Consider the following 19388-nt stretch of genomic DNA (forward strand, 5'->3'; position numbering starts at 1 on the left):
TTGTCAATGCTGATGGTGTTACTATGGTGCTCCAGATGTTTTGGGAATGTGCCCAAGTTGTCTATCACTATTGGTATTATCTTTGTTTTCTTTTGCCACCGTCCTTCTGCTTCTATTTGCAAGTCTTTGTATTTTGTGATTTTCTCTGGTTCTTTCTCTTCTATTCTTTTGTCTCCAGGTGCTGCAACATCCACTAACCAGGCTTTTTTGTCTGTTTTATTAGCTGTTGTTAATCTGAGGTGCTATGTGGCAGCCGTTTGCCTGTTGGAATTCTAAAATCCCAGAACACTTTTGCTTCTTCATTTTCTATTACTCTATTTTGTAGTCCCGCAGTTCGTTTGCCGGCAAATGGCATTACATACAGCTTGTAGTTGGTTTGTGAAATTTTGCTGCAGCCATGGATCAAATGGTCAATTGTTCCATCCTTTTCACTACAAAGGCAACATTTGCTGTTGATTGTTATATGTTGAATTTTTGCCTTTGTGAAATTAGTTGGCAAAGCTTGTTCTTGAGCTGCTAAAATAAGCTTTCAATTTCTTTCTTTGACACTCCTGATCTTAACCAACTCTATGTGGGTATTTTTTTTATCAGCTTTTCATTGTATATCATTCAAATATTGACCAGGCATTGGCTTGTTCGTTCAAGTAACAAATGGTTTTTGTTTCCTGTATTCAACTTTCATTTTTGTTGTTTTCAAGAGCTTTATTTGATTGAGTTCTTTCAGCAAGGGTTCTTGGCTTTTCTTAATATAGTCATTCAGGCCATGCTTTTTTCCTCTACAGTTTGCTTCACTTGTACAAATCCTCCACCCCCATCAGCTCTTGGCAAATATAGTTGATCAATAGCACTTTTTGGGTGCAAAGCATGGGACATTGTCATTAGTTTTTTCTATCTTCTGATCCAGGGAGCAGTCAACTATTCCTGTGGTATACTGAATAACAGGGATTGCTTTAATTGCTTTAATGAGGTTTCCATCATTTTGCCTTGATTTCAAAGTTTTCTGAAATTTATAAATATTTGTAACCTCCTTCTAGTGCAGGGCTATCAAACTTGCAGCCCATGGGCCAGATGCGTCACACACTGGCCATGCCCGATTTAGCAAAGGGAGAAAAAGTCGTGATACACCATGTGACGACACCGTGATATGAGTTTCACACCCCTGTTCTAGTGCTACTACCTTTATCAAATCTTCATTCCATGGAAAGATGTATTCCAACATCTTCATCAATTTGTCCTGCCTTCATTGCTATGGTTGCACAAATCGCATTCCAATATTTTCATTAAATTCTTTTGTGTTTTGCATTGTTCAGCCTTTGTTTTTCCAAATTAATGTAAATCATAGAGTAGATGTGTGATTATTTTTTACTCCTTTTTTGGCAAATTCATATCCACAATTTGTCTTGTCCAAAACTGTTGTCAGTGGGCCACTGACAGTATGAAGAGTAAAAGTGATAATGAGTCACCTTGGAAAATTCCATGTTTGATTTCAACTTCTAACTTTTCCCCATTAGCCATCAGCTTTCTTTGCTAAAAGTTCATTGAAGTATTCATACATTGCCAAATGTCTCTGATGATTCCATAATTTTTGAGACATTTCTCAGTCCAACTATGTGAAACAGAAGTGAATGCCTTTTTATAATCTATCCAAGCCATAAACAAATTTATTCTTTTTTTCAAATTTTTAAAAACCAGTTTATCAATCAAAAACTGGTCCTTTGTTCCTCTCAAACTTTTCCAACAACTTTTAACAACTTTATTAAATGGGTTTTGCCCTGTTTTAAGACCTTTCTTGCCACAATTGTTAAGTGAATCACTGCAGTTGTTAAATTAGCCACATGGTTGTTAAGTGAATCTGCCTTACCCATTGACTTTGCTTGTCAGAAGGTCACAAAAGGTGATCATATGATCCTGGGACACTGCAACCGTCATAAATATGAGTCAGTTGCCAAGTGTCTGAATTTTGATCACGTGACCATGGGGGATGCTGCAATGGTTGTAAGTGTGAAAAAGAGTCATAGGCCACTTTTTTTGTAACTCTGAATGGTCACTAAACGAATTGTTCTAAGTCACAGAGTATCTGTAGTGGTCTGTTCAACCTGGCTTATATATATGCCTACGAAACTGAGGGATGAGCCCAATCTTCAGAGGATAATTCACACTAGTATAGCAGTTTTCTCCAGAATGATGTTCTTAAACTATTGGGAGATCTATAGATACCCAATTGGAAAGGCTGTGCTAAACGATGTGTGACACAAACCTATTATTATAGCACAGGGCTGTAACATCCACACTTGTTACTCCATGGTTATAAAGTACATATACAGACAATTGTTGACCTGTCTAGCCAAGTAAAACTCACCAGCCTAAGGTGACCATATACAGTTCAACAGATTTCCTCCCTTTGATTTTTATCTAATTAAAAAAAAAAAGTTCTAAAGCCACTAAAGGATTAGAATTCGTAACTGGTATACTGTATTCGGGGGCGGGAGGGGAAGCTGGTTAAAAGACTCTGAAGGTTTAACACCAACTTCTGTATCAGTAAGAAAAGGATGCTGCTATTTGGGCTGATTTTATGCGAACAGTCAAACTCTCTCCTAGACATCAAAGAGCAACAATGATAATGAAATCTTCTCCCTGAAAGAGACAAATGATTATAGTTGTTTCAAAAGGATAGACATAGTTCCATCCTGTGCTTTAGTATTGGCCCTGAAGTCTGATATTATATTAATAATAGGTCTGGTCGACACTTGGGATCAAATTATTTTATATTACATGAGGGTGCATAATGGATTGTCTGGCTTTTTTTCCCATTTTTTAATGAAATGAAGTGGAGGCAACTTGCCAATTGGATCAGAGTTGAATAAGGAAGAAAGGAGGGGTTCCCCCCCCCCCTATAGTTTCTCAGAACAAAATCCTTCACACAGGAAGAAAACACTCTTAATCTCATTAACCCATAGGGAAGTACTTTTCTCCCCTACTAGGAAAAAGGACCCAGGTGGGAGAAGCAAATACTTAGTAGAAAAATGGCTCTGAACCATTCCCCAATACTGCTGCTGATTTAATACAATTGACAGTCCCTTGTAGCTATTGATTTAAAAAGAAAGAATATTGAGTGTTCCAATCGTATAATGGGTAGCTTGGCCTTTATAAACTACTTCACCCATAGAAATGAATCAGCGAAGATTGTTCTCCTTAGGGCAGCAAAAGGAAAGGGGAAAAGCCCAACCTGTTGGTTTTTAACCAAGAAAGCAAAGCAGTGAAGTAGGTGGCAAGCATAAACAATCAAAAGGAAAGTTTGAGTTCAGATGAGAGATTCGTTTCTGGGGATTTTCTCACACCACGATAGTCTAATGGGGACTGGTGTGGAACCCAGATTCAAATTCCCCCTTTCATCACGGAGTTCACAGGGTGACTTTGAGCCAATGGATGTCCCTCAGTCCATCCACAGCTTGGCGGATCGTTGCTGTGGGAAATCACAGTAGGAAAGTTTCTCACGTGTATAGTATCTTGAGCTGCCAGAGAAAAGACAGGAGATGAAAGAAACAAAGTAAATAACTAACTCCACTTAATGGGCAAATTAGAAATCAATCAGTAGCAACGGGCATAACCAGAGGACAGGCAATTGTTTGGAAGAAAATTGTACAATAAAACCACAATTACTGCTGATGCGTGCCCTTTGGCTTTATAGTGGACACTATTAACTTTGGAGAAATGCTTATCTCATGGTTCTGTTTAAAAAAATTCCCACTCTGTACTCCACATAATAACAAAAGCATAACTCTGCACTAGATCATAGGCAAGGACAGTTCTGTCACATTCTTTTCAGGCGGCCTGGGAAAGCTGTTCCTTGCCTCCAGCTTGATTGCTTCAACCTGCTTTGTAACAAAGGGCTTCAATTGGAATAGTTACCCCCTCTGACTTCACTGCCAGCATGCCTTGAATTCTGTGCTGTCAGATCATGCATCTGACGAAGAAGCTCTTAATCTGAAAGATTAAAGCTCAGGTACCATATTTATTTACTTACAATTACACTTTCTGTGGCCAACCTGCACACCACTAACTCTTGGTAAGTTCATGAACCCAAAGGAGTGCTGTACACCTGTTCATTTTCTGCTGCAAACTTTTGGTATTGCCTTCCTCCACCCTGGTACCCTCCAATTATTTTGAATGATAACTCTCATCATCCCCAGCCGGAAAGTCCAACATAACTAGAGGACATCAAGTTGTGAAATCATTATTGTAATACCATTTAGCTCCTGATTACAAACTCGCTTCCTACTTGGCAGCCAGGGCAACAGCAAGTCTAACTGAGCACTAGGGGGGTGTCTTGTGTTATAAAAATATTTGCTTGACCTCAGGCAAGATGGGTGAGAAGAAAGACAACAAAGTTGAATAGCTAATTATGTACAACAGAAAGCTGTGCGCCATGCTCCCAGATAATATTGGACAAAACTAGAGTAGAAAGCCTGCTACCATCTGTACTAGGTAAAAGAGAAATTTTAGGCCAACTTGGCCCAGCTTCCAAGTGTCTTTTGGTGTTAATCCCAATATTTGGACACAGAAACATTTGTCTTTGATCATTAAAATCTTACCCAATATTTTACTTCTTTATTAAAGGCTATGGAAAGTAACATTAGAAAATTCACATCTCTCCCTGATTCAACCTGTGCAAATAGAAGTCTTTGTTGATATGTCGTTCTTGTTTATAATTATCCTATCCCGTGTAATTTGGTGCATGTAGAACAATAATTCTCGGTAATACAAATTCCTTGCTGCAAGTCACATTGATGGTTTGGACCTCTTTATTTATTATACCTTCAGCTCTTTAAAAGCCTTTTTTTTTTTTTAAAGAAAAGAATGAGCAACCCGCTGTCTTCTAGATATAGGATTATAAATCCCATCATCCATGTCCTAAGGAATTATACTGCTAATAACCCAGCACCTTCCGTAAAGCCACAGGCTGCCCACTTCTGTGACAAGCATGTCAGTGGAAATTGATTCTAGGTATGAATTCTGGTATCTGTGATAGATAGAAACAAGCAGACCGATACCACTGTATCTCCTAAAACTGGAGATTTGCAAGATAGATTCTGCAGAATCGTAGTAAATCATAACAAAGAATGTTAATGTTGTTTTCAGCATTCAGCAAGTCTACATTTTAAAAAAAAATTCCTAAGGCTACAGTTGTACAAATCTGTTTGAAAACATGTGTGGGCCATGTTGCTGGAAATAAGGAAGTTAATAAGATCTAGAAAGAGTGGTAAGATTTGAAATCCAGTTAAAGGTTTCTATGTCTTACGTATTTCTTTTGTTCTTTTACCCTTGATTAGTAAAACCAAGACAAATATGAATCAGTGTAATAAGAAAAATGTAGACAAAAATACAACCTTGCCAACAATCTATAAATAGTCATACAAGGCCAAATTCATCTATAGCTGACACATTAATTGGAGATAGAATTTTATCTTTTTTTAAACAGCAAGATAGGCTTAACCGAATCTTACCAACACACCAATGTAATTATTGACGCACCAACACGAATCGCATTACGTCACACTCTTGGGTATTATTCTATCCCCCTCCAGCTCTAAACCTAGTAATAGGGTTTGTTTGTTTTTTTACACCATGCCTTTCTGTTATCCCAGTTGTTGTCAGTTGTTTCATCTTTATTGCCGCAAACAAAAAATGAAGAAATACATTGCAGAATGGCTGTCAGCATACTATCAATCAAGTGACATTTTTTTCCCAGTAAACATTTTCCTCTGAAATATATCTTTGAGATGAAGGGGATAGCCATAACATCTACATATCAAAATGTTTCAAAATACAAGACTGGCAAAATTATTTGGAAAGTAAATATTTGCTTTGAGGCCTCTCTCTACCACAGTCACCTCCCTCCTGCCTTCACTGGGACCGAAGCCTATTCCCAGAAGCTTGGCAGAGCTGAGTTTATCTCCCACACAAGCATGCAATGCTGAGTCAGGCCCACCATGATTTCAGCTTTTGGTGGGGACCTCAAAGCAGATGCACAAACTAGTAAGCCACCCCCGTTAGCAGGTGTATTGGTTGGAAACCTGGAGCAAGACCAGCCACCCAGGATGAACAGATCGTGCTGTAAGGCTCCTGCCTCCTCCTCCCGAGACTGAGTGACACAATGGTCATGAAAACAAAACTCCCAAAGCGTATGAAACTTTTTGCTAGGGAACTTGAAGAAAAATCCTATCCTCGGGGCCTTTTCTAAATGGATATCGTTAACGTAAGCTAGAAAGTAGATCTTTTCAAATATTCATATCTGAAATAATTTGAAATATTAGCTGTTTGTGAATCACACTTACTTTGGATTCAAAGGTTCATATCAAAACCGTTTGCACTGGAAAATTAATGTATTATTAGACAGATGGGATGCGGTGGCTCAGTGGCTAAGACGCTGAGCTTGTCGATTGAGAGGTCGGCAGTTCAGTGGTTCGAATCCCTAGTGCCTCATAACGGGGTGAACTCCCATTACTTGTCCAAGCTTCTGCCAACCTAGCAGTTTGAAAGCACGTAAAAAATGCAAGTCGAAAAATAGGGACCACCTTTGATGGGAAGGTAACAGCGTTCCGTGTGTCTTTGGCGTTTAGTCATGCCGGCCACATGACCACAGAGACGTCTTTGGACAGCTCTGGCTCTTCGGCTTTGAAACGGGGATAAGCACCGCCCCCTAGAGTCAGGAACAACTAGCACATATGTGCGAGGGGAACCTTTACCTTTACCTATTATTAGACAGTTCAATTAAGCTTAGGGTGGCGCAGTAGCTCAACCGTTAAAAAGTTGGTCTTCTCATCTGGAAAAACGGCAGCCCAGGTTTGAGACCTGAGCACCACACAACAGGGTGAGCTCCCATTCTCGCCCCAGGTCCTTAAAAGCACTCCATGGCATCATGCTAGCCACATGACCGGGGAAATGTCTTTGGACAGCGCTGGCTCAATGGCCTTGAAACAGAGATGAGCATCGCCCCCTATAGACGGCAATGACTAGCAGAGTAAAATCCTTGGGGACTCCTTTATCTTACTTTTACCTATTATGGTTTAAAGATTTGACTTTTAAAGAGAAAAAAATGACAGTAGAGGGAAAAAAGGAAAGGGCCACAGACATAGTGTCCTAATAAAAAAGTGGAGGAATGGAGAGAAAATTGATGGGGTTCCTAGGTACAAATTTTATAGAGAAGTATATATGGTAAACGTTAAAGTCAAATATATTTATATCTATGGCCTTTCCTTTATAAATATATTTATAGTATTTTCAAACATATTTATAGAGGTCACAGTAAGAAAAAGCATGAACCAAAGAATGGGAGAAATTCAGTTAAAAAGAAATAAAATTTGAAATAACACTTTTTTCCCCATGGAGGGCAGAGTGTAAATAGCTACAGTCCTTGTTACACAACGTAACAACACTCTAAGAACTGAGGCTTGAAATAAATGCCCAAAAATAACAAATAAGGGGTCTTTTGGTATGTCGGGCCTTTGGCTGCAAAAGATGGCAAGATGCTGACGGACAACAGGAAGAGTAAAACTGCTTAATTCCTAGTTTGCACCTGTTTTTTCCACACAAGGAAAGCATAGTTGAATATGTCAGAAGCCTCATCATGGGAAGCAGAAGAGAAATGCAGGTTAAGCAAGGTAAGAAACTGGCAAGAGAACACCTAGCTGCTTTGAATGAGTTTACATTTCTGGGACAGGATGTTAAAAGAAACTGGCAAACGTGATCTCCAGTATCGCTGGCTGTACTCTTTGAGAACTCCTGGAATGCAGGGGAAGTGCCAGTTGATTGAAGAAGAGCTAATGTTGTTGCAATCTTTAAAAGAAAATTGGGGGGGGGGGCGCAGTGGTGAAATTTAATTTATTTACTACCGGTTCTGTGGGCGTGGCTTGGTGGGCGTGGCAGGGGAAGGATACTGCAAAATCCCCATTCCCTCTCCACTCCTGAGGGAAGAATACTACAAAATCTCCATTCCCACCCCCCTCTGCTGCCAGCCAGAGATGGTATTTGCCAGTTCTCCAAACTACTCAAAATTTCCACTACTGGTTCTCCAGAACCTGTCAGAACCTGCTGAATTTCACCTCCCGGGGGTGTGGGGGAAAGTAGACCCAGGAAATTACAGACCAATTGGCTTGACATCAGTACTTGGGAAGATCCAAGCACTTAGGAACTAGATGATTACTAGAAGCCATTATGGGTTTGTTTTAAAAAAGTTGGTTCCAGACAAATCTTATTGGTGTTTCTGACAAATAAATTAGATTGGTAGTAAACCGAGGAAGTGCTTTGGATATAGTGTACTTTGATTTCAATAAGACATTGAACATAGCCTCCTTCTCGATAAAATGGAACAATGTGGGATCAATAGTCCTACTGCTGTATCAAAAGGATTTAGAGTCGATTAACCACCATATCCCATATGTGGTCCATAATAGATACAAATCTACATGAAGAGAGAGAGATGCAGTGGGTTGTCTAAGGGGTTATGTCCTGGGCTCATTGTCTTTCAATGTTTTCTAAAATGACTTAGACACCTTCTTAGTCATAGAGAATTAGAGAAGATGCTCATCAAAATTGCAGACAACACAAAGCTGGAGGAGAGGGGTTGCTAATGCCTCAAAAGACTTAGAATAGCATCCGACAATATGCAGTTCAGTGGTGAGAAATGCATGGGTCTACATTTATGTAGGAAAGATTAAGTGCAAGATACAAGTACAGTACCTCAGGGGTGAAATCCAGCAGGTTCTGACAGGTTCTGGAGAACCGGTAGCGGAAATTTTGAGTAGTTCGGAGAACCAGCAAATACCACCTCTGGCTGGCCCCAGAGTGGGGTGGGAATGGAGATTGTGCAATATCCTTCCCCTGGAGTGAGGTGGGAATGGAGATACATGGCAGTATCCTTCCCCTGCCATCCCCACCAAGCCACACAACACCCACCAAGCCACGCCCACAGAACCAGTAGTAAAAAAAAAATTGGATTTCACCACTGAAGTACTTGCTGAGCAATACTACTACTATGAGAAGGATCTGGGCATCCTGGTAAACCAGATTACAAATTACAGCTGCCAAAACAACACCAGTGCAGACTGGTGACTACAGCAGAGATATAGTGCAGCAAACAAGGCAAATGGGACTCTATGCTGACTGATCAGGTGATAGCTGGAGCATTGTGTCCAATTCTGCTGGATGCTGAGGAAATATAAACCCATTCTGTCTTGCTGGTGTTGAGCCAAAGCCGGTTCAATCACAGCCCAGCTAATTTTCAAAATCCATTGTCAGGCTGGCTAGAGTAACAATAAGCACCTCTGACTTATCAGTTCTTTCCTAGGGAGAGACTAGCTGAGTGGCAAAGCATTTGCTTGGAAGAATATGGCATTCCAGGTAAGAGTTAATGATCATGAGCCACAGTGGCGCAGTGGTTAGAGCGCAGTACTGCAGGCTAAGTCTACTGACTGCCAGCTGCCTGCAATTTGGCAGATCGAATCTCACCAGGCTCAAGGTTGATTCATCTTTTTATCCTTCCAAGGTGGGTAAAATGAGGACCCAGATTGTTGGGGGCAATAGGCTGACTCTGTAAACCGCTCAGAGAGGGCTGTAAAATGGTATATAAGTCTAAGTGCTATTGCTATCATTTACCATGTTATGAAAACAATACCTGCCTCCCCCTCAAGAACTATGGTCAGACAGAGTAAACATACTGTTGCTGAATTAACCTCACTTGGGTTTTTTTTGACAGCCTGCCTTTAAGTCGTGTTTTGGGGAAGAGAAGCACTAAGAATCCTTGCATATATTACAAATAGTCTTCAACTTACAACAGTTTGTTTAGTGACTGTTCAAAGCTACAATGGCACATATGACTGTTTTCACACTTCTGACCATGGCCGTGTGATCAAAATATAGATGCTTCGCAACGGACTCATATTTATGATAGTTGCAGTGTTTTGGGATCATATGATCATCTTTTGCGACCTTCTGACAAGCAAAGTCAATGCAGAAAGCCAGATTCATTTAACAACCAAGTTACTAATTTAAGAACTACAGTGATTCACTTAACATTGAGGCAAGGAAGGCGGTACAATGGGGCAAAACTCACTTAAGAAACGTCTCAGCAACAGAAATTTTGGGCTCAATTGTGGTTGTAAGTCAAGGACTACCTGTACGCTGCTCTGAAAAAATATTTAATTACACCCCTCAATTTTCAATTTACCTTTGAAATGGGGAAATTGGAAAGGGGCTTTATATTCAGAATTATCTTTCTTTCAGATAATTACACTCATGAATTCCTGCATAGGGAGTATAAAAATCCATAAAGTTATTATGGATAACTTTATGGATAATATTATGGATAATATTAATCCCATGGGTACTATTGGAAGAGAATTATAACAGACTCCTTCCAAAAACCAGCCAGACAGGGAAAGGTATATCTGTGGAGGACAAAAAGCAACAGACTAAAACTATCTTGAGAGCAGCTATATTTTTCCTGATTGGAGAAGCTTTGCCTTTCCTGCCTCTTGGATTACAGGAAATCCAAGTATACAGGAAATACTACTCTTTGGTATACAAGGTGCCCCTGAAAAAGGATAATCTAGGAATAGTGGACACTTCATATCCCATTGTCTGGTGAGTGGCTAGGAAGCATCATGACTCAAGAAATGCAGTGTAAAATAGCTGCTTGATATTGTAGCAAATTTAAAATGGCATCTCCCCAGTTCAACTGCTCAATGATTCGGGATCACACTTTGCATCAAATCAAAAACATTTTAAGCCCTGGTTTATTAAATATATCTCAGTTGCAAGTTTCGCTTATCGCATTAAGGCCATAAACTACTTTTTACAAATTACGTTATGAATTAGTGCACAGTTTCAAATCCAGACAGTTGATTAGGGCGGTCACGAATGTCATCTGGGTATTGCTGAGTCTTAGATCTTTAATCTTCCCCTTAATAAAATTATCATACATCTAGCCCAAAAGGACCACACAAGATGAGGAGTTTGTTCTTAAAAGTATTGTTAGGAAACAAGTAAGGCTACGCTGGGGTCTCTTTGTCAGAGTTTCTGGCAAAAATCAAATCCAGAAGCACACACAGATAAACTGATTCAGCTGGATTCATTAACTTCTTTATATACATAATAACAGATGAAGTATTTACAATACCAATATAGATTCTTCTTCAGCGTAGTAGCAGTTATAGCACAAGGCGGAGAGAACAGTTAGTTTCATTTCAGCAGAGCAGACAGCATGCACACTGGTTTCAGTTTCAATTCTCTGCACAGACTCAGAAGCTGCAGACTAAGACATGCCCTGGCTCCAGTCTGCCTCAGCTCTCAATTGGCTGATTTAGTTGCTATGCCTATTCATTGGCTGACCTTGTTATCATGTCTCTGCCAGTTCATGAATAATCTGACACTCTTCCAATTCTGTGCTCTGTGATGGGAGACTTTAAAGGGAGACCAGGGAAGAATATCACTGGCTGCCACTCTTGATAGCTGTATACTTTTAGGGGAGAAACCATGGAGGGAGAATTCCTTCTTCATATCCTGCTTGATAGTTTCCAGAGGCATCTGGTCAGCCACTATGTGACACCAAATGTTGGATTATATGGATTTTGAAGTTGAACTAATCTAGCAGGACTCTTTCTACATACTTATTGAAGAGGCGTAACATATTATTCAGGTTGGTTGGACAAGCTTCCCTTACCAGTAGTAGCTAACCATTGTTACAAAAATAACAGGCTGATAGCTTTTAAATTTTAGAATAGAATAGAATAACAGAGTCGGAAGGGACCTTGTAGGTCTTCTAGTCCAACCCCCTGCTTAGGTAGGAAACCCTACATCACTTCAGACAAATGGTTATCCAACATCTTCTTAAAAACTTCCAGTGTTGGAGCATTTACAACTTCTGGAGGCAAATTGTTCCACTGATTAATTGTTCTAACTGTCAGGAAATTTCTCCTTAGTTCTAAGTTGCTTCTCTCCTTGATTAGTTTCCATCCATTGCTTCTTGTCCTACCCTCAGGTGCTTTGGAGAATAGCTTGACTCCCTCTTCTTTGTGGCAGCCCCTGAGATATTGGAACACTGCTATCATGTCTTCCCTAGTCCTTCTTTTCATTAAACTAGACATACCCAGTTCCTGCAACCGTTCTTCATATGTTTTAGCCTCCAGTCCCCTAACCATCTTTGTTGCTCTTCTCTGTACTCTTTCTAGAGTCTCAACATCTTTTTTACATCATGGCGATCAAAACTGAATGCAGTGTTCCAAGTACATTATAAAGTGGTATTAACACTTCACCTGATCTTGATTCTATCCCTCTGTTTATGCAGCCTAGAACTGTGTTGGCTTTTTTGGCAGCTGCTACACACTGCTGGCTCATATTTAAATGGTTGTCTACTAGGACTCCAAGATCCCTCTCACAGTTACTACTATTGAATGAAGTACCACATATACTGTACCTGTGCATTTTGTTTTTCTTGCCTAAATGTAGAACCTTACTTTTTTCGCCATTGAATTTCATTTTGTTAGATAGTGCCCAATGTTCAAGTCTGTCAAGATCCTTCTGTGTCTTAAGCCTATCTTCTGGAGTGTTGGCCATTTCTGCCAGCTTGGTGTCATCTGCAAATTTGATGAGTTCCCCATCTATCCCCTCGTCCAAGTCATTGATGAAGATGTCATCTTCATTCCTCTCAAGAACCAGCAAAGAATAGAATGGTTCTCCGTTCCTCCTCTCCACCAGCTAAATGTGCACAAATAGGAAGCAAACTGGAAGTTTTTTGCAGATAGGCACAAAAGAGAACACAAATGGGACTTAGGCTGAGCTGTGAAAAACCTAAAAGCAATCTGGAATACTGGCTGTTAAAAAAGATGCAATGTATGCGAAAGTGAATACTGTACCACCAACTCTGTTTAGGCTATATAATTAATACTGTAAATACAATAATGTAATAGTCACAAACACTACCAAGTCTCATAAATGGTTAGTGACATTATTCCAAACAACATCAAACCCAGATAAGTGCGGCTGGGAATTTTTACTGCTTAGAGAACTGGGACAATTATCACAAAATTTCCAAACAAAATTTCCAAACAACAACAAAAAACCCAAATCGTGCTTTTATCCCATGGATCTTTGAATGTACCAATCTAAAAGAGAAAAGGGGACGGGGAACCCCTGGCAGTATTTTTTTTAAAAGCAAAACCCCCAGGCAGTAAAATATTCATTAGGAACAAGCTTAGTACACATTGAGTTTACGGAGTGCTTCCTCAGGAAAAATAAAAAAAGCCGTGTGGGGGCAGGGGAGAAGGTTTTGGTGAAAGTGTGGAACTGATGCAAAATGCCTCAGTGCAAGGAAAGGGAAGCAGATGGAAGATATTGCTTTAAAAACATAAAAAAAGGGCAGATCCTTCCACAATGGAAAAACAAATAAACATGTTAAGATAAGTACTTAAGGAAAGGTCCTGCTGGATCAAGCCATCCATCTATGTCACACAGTAGGTTGCAGGGTGCTACTTCTCTCCTGCTGTTGTTTCCCAGCAACCAGGATATAAAGAATGCTGTCTATAATTAAGGAGGTAGTAAACATCAATACCAGTAGCCATTGATAGCTTGATCCTTCATAAACCTGTCCAGTGTCTCTTTAACAGCACCTCCATTGGCTGCCATGCTATAACTGCTGGCAGCAAATAATACTCTCAGCCTCTCTAACTGGCTGGTAGACTGGCTAGCGATATCTAGCTAGCTATCATTTTGTTTACATACTGCTGGGCTCAGAAAACATCTCCCAGCAATTCACACCATAAAAAGCATCTAAACATAATAAAAGCCTAAACACCAATAAAAGCTCAAATCTGAGTAATACAGTGGGCACAATGGTGACCGTTCACTCCCATAACAGCTCTGTCTTTAATAATCTCCAGAAGGCCAACAGTGAGACTGACAGACTAATGAATTGAGTGGGCTGTTTCTGGACAAAACTGTCTTCTATGTACCCCAGTCAGTGGCAAATCATATAGGACTTCATACAGTACTGTGGGTCAAAACCAACACTTTGAATTGTACCTGGAAATTTATTAGTGAGAGCAACAACTGTAAAACAGGTCTGTAGGAGTAAAAGTTTATTTTACTTCCTTCAGGAGATAAAGCATATATGTAACCATTAAAACTGTTGAGTTTATATTTATGGGTTGTGCAACAAAGAACATGTTTTATAGAATTCTTTGGGATTTCATATAAAGGTGATGAATTCACCTAAACACATTCTGTTTGCTCATCCATGGTCAAACCCTGGATAAATGCAGTCATACCTGGTGTTTACTATTTAGACTTGGAGCTAGGATCTCCAACATTCATCATTTTGACCCAGCAGTGGGACATCTGGGCCAGAGGTGGAGACCAGCAATAGATTTTTAGCCTTTTCCTGCAATAGCCTACCCAACACCTCCTGACATATATTCTATGATTTGTCACAATCAAAATAACCTTGATGCTTTCTCCTTCATCATATAATGCACAATTGCTTTCTACATAAGAATTTAGGAACCAATTCACACTCCACAGGTCTAATCTATCAACTATTCTCAATGGAACTGCATCTACATGGAGAGAAGTATGCAGTGGGGTACCCCAAGGCTTTGTTTTAGGCCCAGTACTCTTCAAAATCTTCATCAATGATTTGGATGAGGGGATAGATGGGGAACTCCTCAAATTTACAGACACCAAGCTAGCAGGAATAGCCAACACTCCAGAAGATAGGCTTAAGATACTGAAGGATCTTGACAGACTTGAACATTGGGCGCTATCTAACAAAAAGAAATTCAATGGTGAAAAAAGTAAGGTTCTACATTTAGGTAAGAAAAACGAAATGCACAGGTACAGTAGTAACTGTGAGAGGGATCTTGGAGTCCTAGTGGACAATCATTTAAATATGAGCCAGCAATGTGTGCTGCTGCTGCCAAAAAAGCCAACACAGTTCTAGGCTGCATAAACAGAGGGACAGAATCAGGGGTGGGTTCTAAATTTTTATACTACTGGTTCTGTGGGGGTGGCTTATTTTGTGGGTGTGGCTTAGTGGAGGGGTAATGTGACTGGGTGGGCGTGGCCAACTTTTTTTTTTTCTTTTAAAAGCATTTTTTCTACAACCTTAAGAGGTTGCAGAAAAAAATGCTTTTAGAAGCCTCTGGCGATCAGGCAACTCAGCTGGGATCGCCAGAGGCTTTTAAAGGCATTTTTTTCCCCTACAACCTCTTCGGCTGAAGAGATTGTAGAAAAAATGCTTTTAAAAGCCTCTGACGATCCCAGCTGAGCCACATGATCATCAGAGGCTTTTTTTTACTTTTAAAAGCATTTTTTCAGCCGAAGAGGTTGTAGAAAAAATGCTTTTAAAAGTAAAAAAAAAAAAAAAGCCTCTGATGAGGTGGGTGGGGTAAACGAGCGGCAACAGGGCCGGGGACCAGTTCGGGGGCGTGGCCAGCCAATATTATTACCGGTTCTCCGAACTACTACAAATTTCTACTACCGGTTCTGGCGAACCGGTGCGAACCGGGAGCAACCCACCACTGGATAGAATCAAGATCATGTGAAGTGTTAATACCACTTTATAATGCCTTGGTAAAGCCACACTTGGAATACTGCATCCAGTTTTGTTTGCCACAAAAAAGATGTTGGAACTCTAGAAAGAATGAAGAGCAGAGCAACAAAGATGATTAGGGGACTAGGGGACTGGAGGCTAAAACATTTATTTATTTATTTATTTATTTATTTATTTATTTATTTATTTATTTATTTATTTATTTATTTATTTATTTAATTTTATTTCTATACCGCCCTTCTCCTATATAGAGAACGGTAGCTGGAATTGGGTATGTCTAGTTTAATGAAAAGAAGGACTCGGGGAGACATGATAGCAGTGTTCCAATATCTCAGGGGCTGCCACAAAAAAGAGGGAATCAAGCTATTCTCTAAAGCACCTGAGGGCAGGACAAGAAGCAATGGGTAGAAACCAGTGGTGAAATGTAAAATTTGTTACTACCGGTTCTGTGGGCGTGGCTTGGTGGTGGTGGGGTTAATGAGACTGGGTGGGTGTGGCCAACTTTTTTTTTTTATTTTTAGAAGCATTTTTTCTACAACCTTAAGAGGTTGTAGAAAAAAATGCTTTTAAAAGTAAAAAAAAAAGCCTCTGATGATCGCGCGGCTCGGCTCGGCATGGGGGGGCGGGGTGGCAGGGATTTTTGCTACCGGTTCTCTGAACCACCCACCGCTATCGCTACCGGATCAGGCGATCCAGTCTGAGCCGGGAGCATTTTACCCCTGGTAGAAACTAATCAAGGAGAGAAGCAACTTAGAACTAAGGAGAAATTTCCTGACAGAACAATTAATCAATGGGACAACTTGCCTCCAGAAGTTGTAAATGTTCCAGCACTGGAAGTTTTTAAGATGATGTTGGATAACCATTTGTCTGAAGTGGTATAGGTTTTCCTGCCTAAGCAGGGGGTTGGACTAGAAGACCTCCAAGGTCCCTTCCAACTCTGTTATTCTATTCTAACTATCTCAGCTCTTCTCTCTATCCCAATTAGTTATTCCTCATTCCTTTCAGATCTATTGAAAGAGAAAAAAATAAGATTTTAAAGAGGCACTGTCTATCTTTGAAATCTAGGCATTTAAAGAATAAAATGATTAATCCTTTTCTATACAAGTAATTCACTGAATGGCTTTTTTCCCAAAAGAAAAAGAAATGAGATCTGATATATGGATTTAATTAAAATAAGACACATTGCGTTTAAAAAGATTTCAGATATGAAAGTAGGACCTTATCTGTTTGATTCTGCAACTTTCCCTTAAAAGTCTGCTTAAGTAAGCACTTCAAATGTGCAGGAAAGGGTAAAAACATTCCCTTTATTAAATTGTTGTTGTATGATTGAGTCAGGTCCTAGCTCGTTAAGTTTGGAATGATTTAATTATAGTGTTGTCAAGTTGTGTTACTGATTATTCTCCTGCTGGGCATCAAATGTTTTACCTTCATGGAAATGGAACTGGGGAACAGTCTTTTATATTCTTGTAATATACACAATAAAGATAAATTTTTATTTAATATGATTGAAGGAATTAAATGTTTCCTTCTGTAGAAATAAGAATTATATCTTTTAATCAAGACACATTACCTCAGAGGGACACTTTCAAAAGTAAATTGAGACAAGAGGAAAACAACCTGCTTTCTTAAGCCTGACTAGGTGGCTCAAGTAGCTAAGACACTGAGTTTGTCAATCAGAAAGGTCGGCAGTTCGAATCCCTAGTACAGGTGTCCTGCGTGAGCAGGGGGTTGGACTTGATGACTTCCAAGGTCCCTTCCAACTCTGTTACTAACCTTATAGTCATGGTCACATTTTCATCTGAGTAAGGCCTGAAGAGGCAGAGGCATTTTTCTATCCACTGACTCATTCTCATGTGAGACCAGACTCAAGGAACTAACTTGTTACCGCAAATCTTCCTGTGTTAGCTGTGGCTTTAGCAAGTCCTTCTTTTAGGGGCCTCTTAATTTCACTGTTATTTCCCTCTGTTTTAATAGGTATTTTTATGGATTTTAAATAGCAATAGCACTTAGGCTTATATACCACTTCATAGTGCTTTATAGCCCTCTCTAAGTGGTTTACAGAGTCAGCATCTTGCCCCCAACACTCTGTGTCCTCATTTTACCGACCTGGGAAAGATGAAATCTGAATCAACCTTGTCAGATCAGTATCGAACTGCTGGCAGTGAGCAGTAAGTTAGCCTGTAATACTGCATTCTAACCACTGCGCCACCATGGCAAATATATCATTTCCTTATTATTTTTGTATTTGCATTTTGATCCTGACACAGGAGCTAAAAGTTCTGCAAAAGCCTCTCTTTGCTATCACTACTATGGAAAACCGCTGGAATCTTTTGCTGTGGCTTACGATAAACTCTCCAAGATGCACAATGGTGCATTGTGAGCAGATTGGGGAGGTATGTACATTTGTTTCCCCAAACATCAGTGTTATGTGGCAAGCTAACTGATAGCAATTGTAGGTGGAATCCAGATTCAACTTTTACTGTCCACTCAGATGGAAACATCTATTTGACCATGAAAGAAAACTTAAGCAGCCTTATCTAGAATCTGATTGAAACTTGAATGAGAAACCACCAAGATATTCCAGGACTGTAGCCTAGTCTGAAGAAAAAAAAATAACGAAGGCAACAATGGCAATCACTATTTGCTAAGATATCACCAGTGTGCCATATAATCACCAGAAATTATTCTGGATTCAAGAAAATGCTTTACTTTTACTCCCTTTACCCTATATAGTTACAACAGTTCATTTAGTGACCATTCCAAGTTACAATGGCACTTAAAAAAAAGTGACTTATGACCATTTTTCACACTTATGAGCCGGAGGTGGGATTCACTTACCTTCCCTACCAGTTCGCAAATGTGAGCACACGCGCCACCTCTGTGCATGGCTTTCTGTGCATGCGCAGAAGTCGTGCATTACATCCAAGCAGGTGGGCAGAACCTCCCACAGTCGCCGCTACTGGTTCGTGCAATTCGGAGAGAACCGGCTGAATCTCACCACTGTTATGAACGTTGCAGCATCCCCATGGTCACATGATTTACATTCGGATGCTTGACAACTGATTCACATTTATGACGGTTGCAGTGTCCCGGAGTCACGTGATCCTCATTTGCGACCTGACAAGCAAAGTCCATGGGCAAACGAGATTCACTTTTAACAACCATGTTACAAATTTAAGAACTGCAGTGATTCACTCACCACTCAATGTGGTGAGAAAAGTTGCAAAACTGGGCAAAACTTGCTTAGCAAATTTCTTATTCGGCGATATAAATTCTGCGCTCAGTTGCGGTTGTTGAGGACTGCCTGTATTTTACATCAGCTCACCCGTGGCCCTCTGAATCTGCTGGATCTCAGATCCCATAATTTCAAACACTCCTGGGGGTGGGGGTGGGGAATCAAAGGTGAAATCCAAAACTCAGGTTTGGGAAAAAGGGAAAAAGGCAAAGCATTTTGGGCATAAGGGTTAAAAAACTTTGCGTTTGCTGTGACTCCCGCTTAAAATCAATAAAAGGCGCTAAAGGGTTAAAAGCTGTCCAAGGCTAACATAGTCTCCCTCTCTCTCTCTCTCCATGCAATAAATGCATGGCAACCTTTTGTCCTTTAAAACAGAGCAGGAAGGGACACCTGGCCCTGATACTAGCATCTTCGCAGCAAAGAGGAAGTAAGCGCCTTTTTTTCCCCCTCCCCCGTCCGCCTCTTTGAAGGGGGAGGGGGGGGAAGGGGACTCTACAGCTTAGAATGGTAACTATGGAGACCCACTTCCTTCTCTGGTAGCCTCTCTGG

Source organism: Pituophis catenifer, unplaced genomic scaffold (genome assembly GCF_029215685.1).
Source record: "Pituophis catenifer annectens isolate HBS135680 unplaced genomic scaffold, rPitCat1.0.hap2 SCAF_2, whole genome shotgun sequence".
Lineage (NCBI taxonomy): Eukaryota > Metazoa > Chordata > Lepidosauria > Squamata > Colubridae > Pituophis > Pituophis catenifer.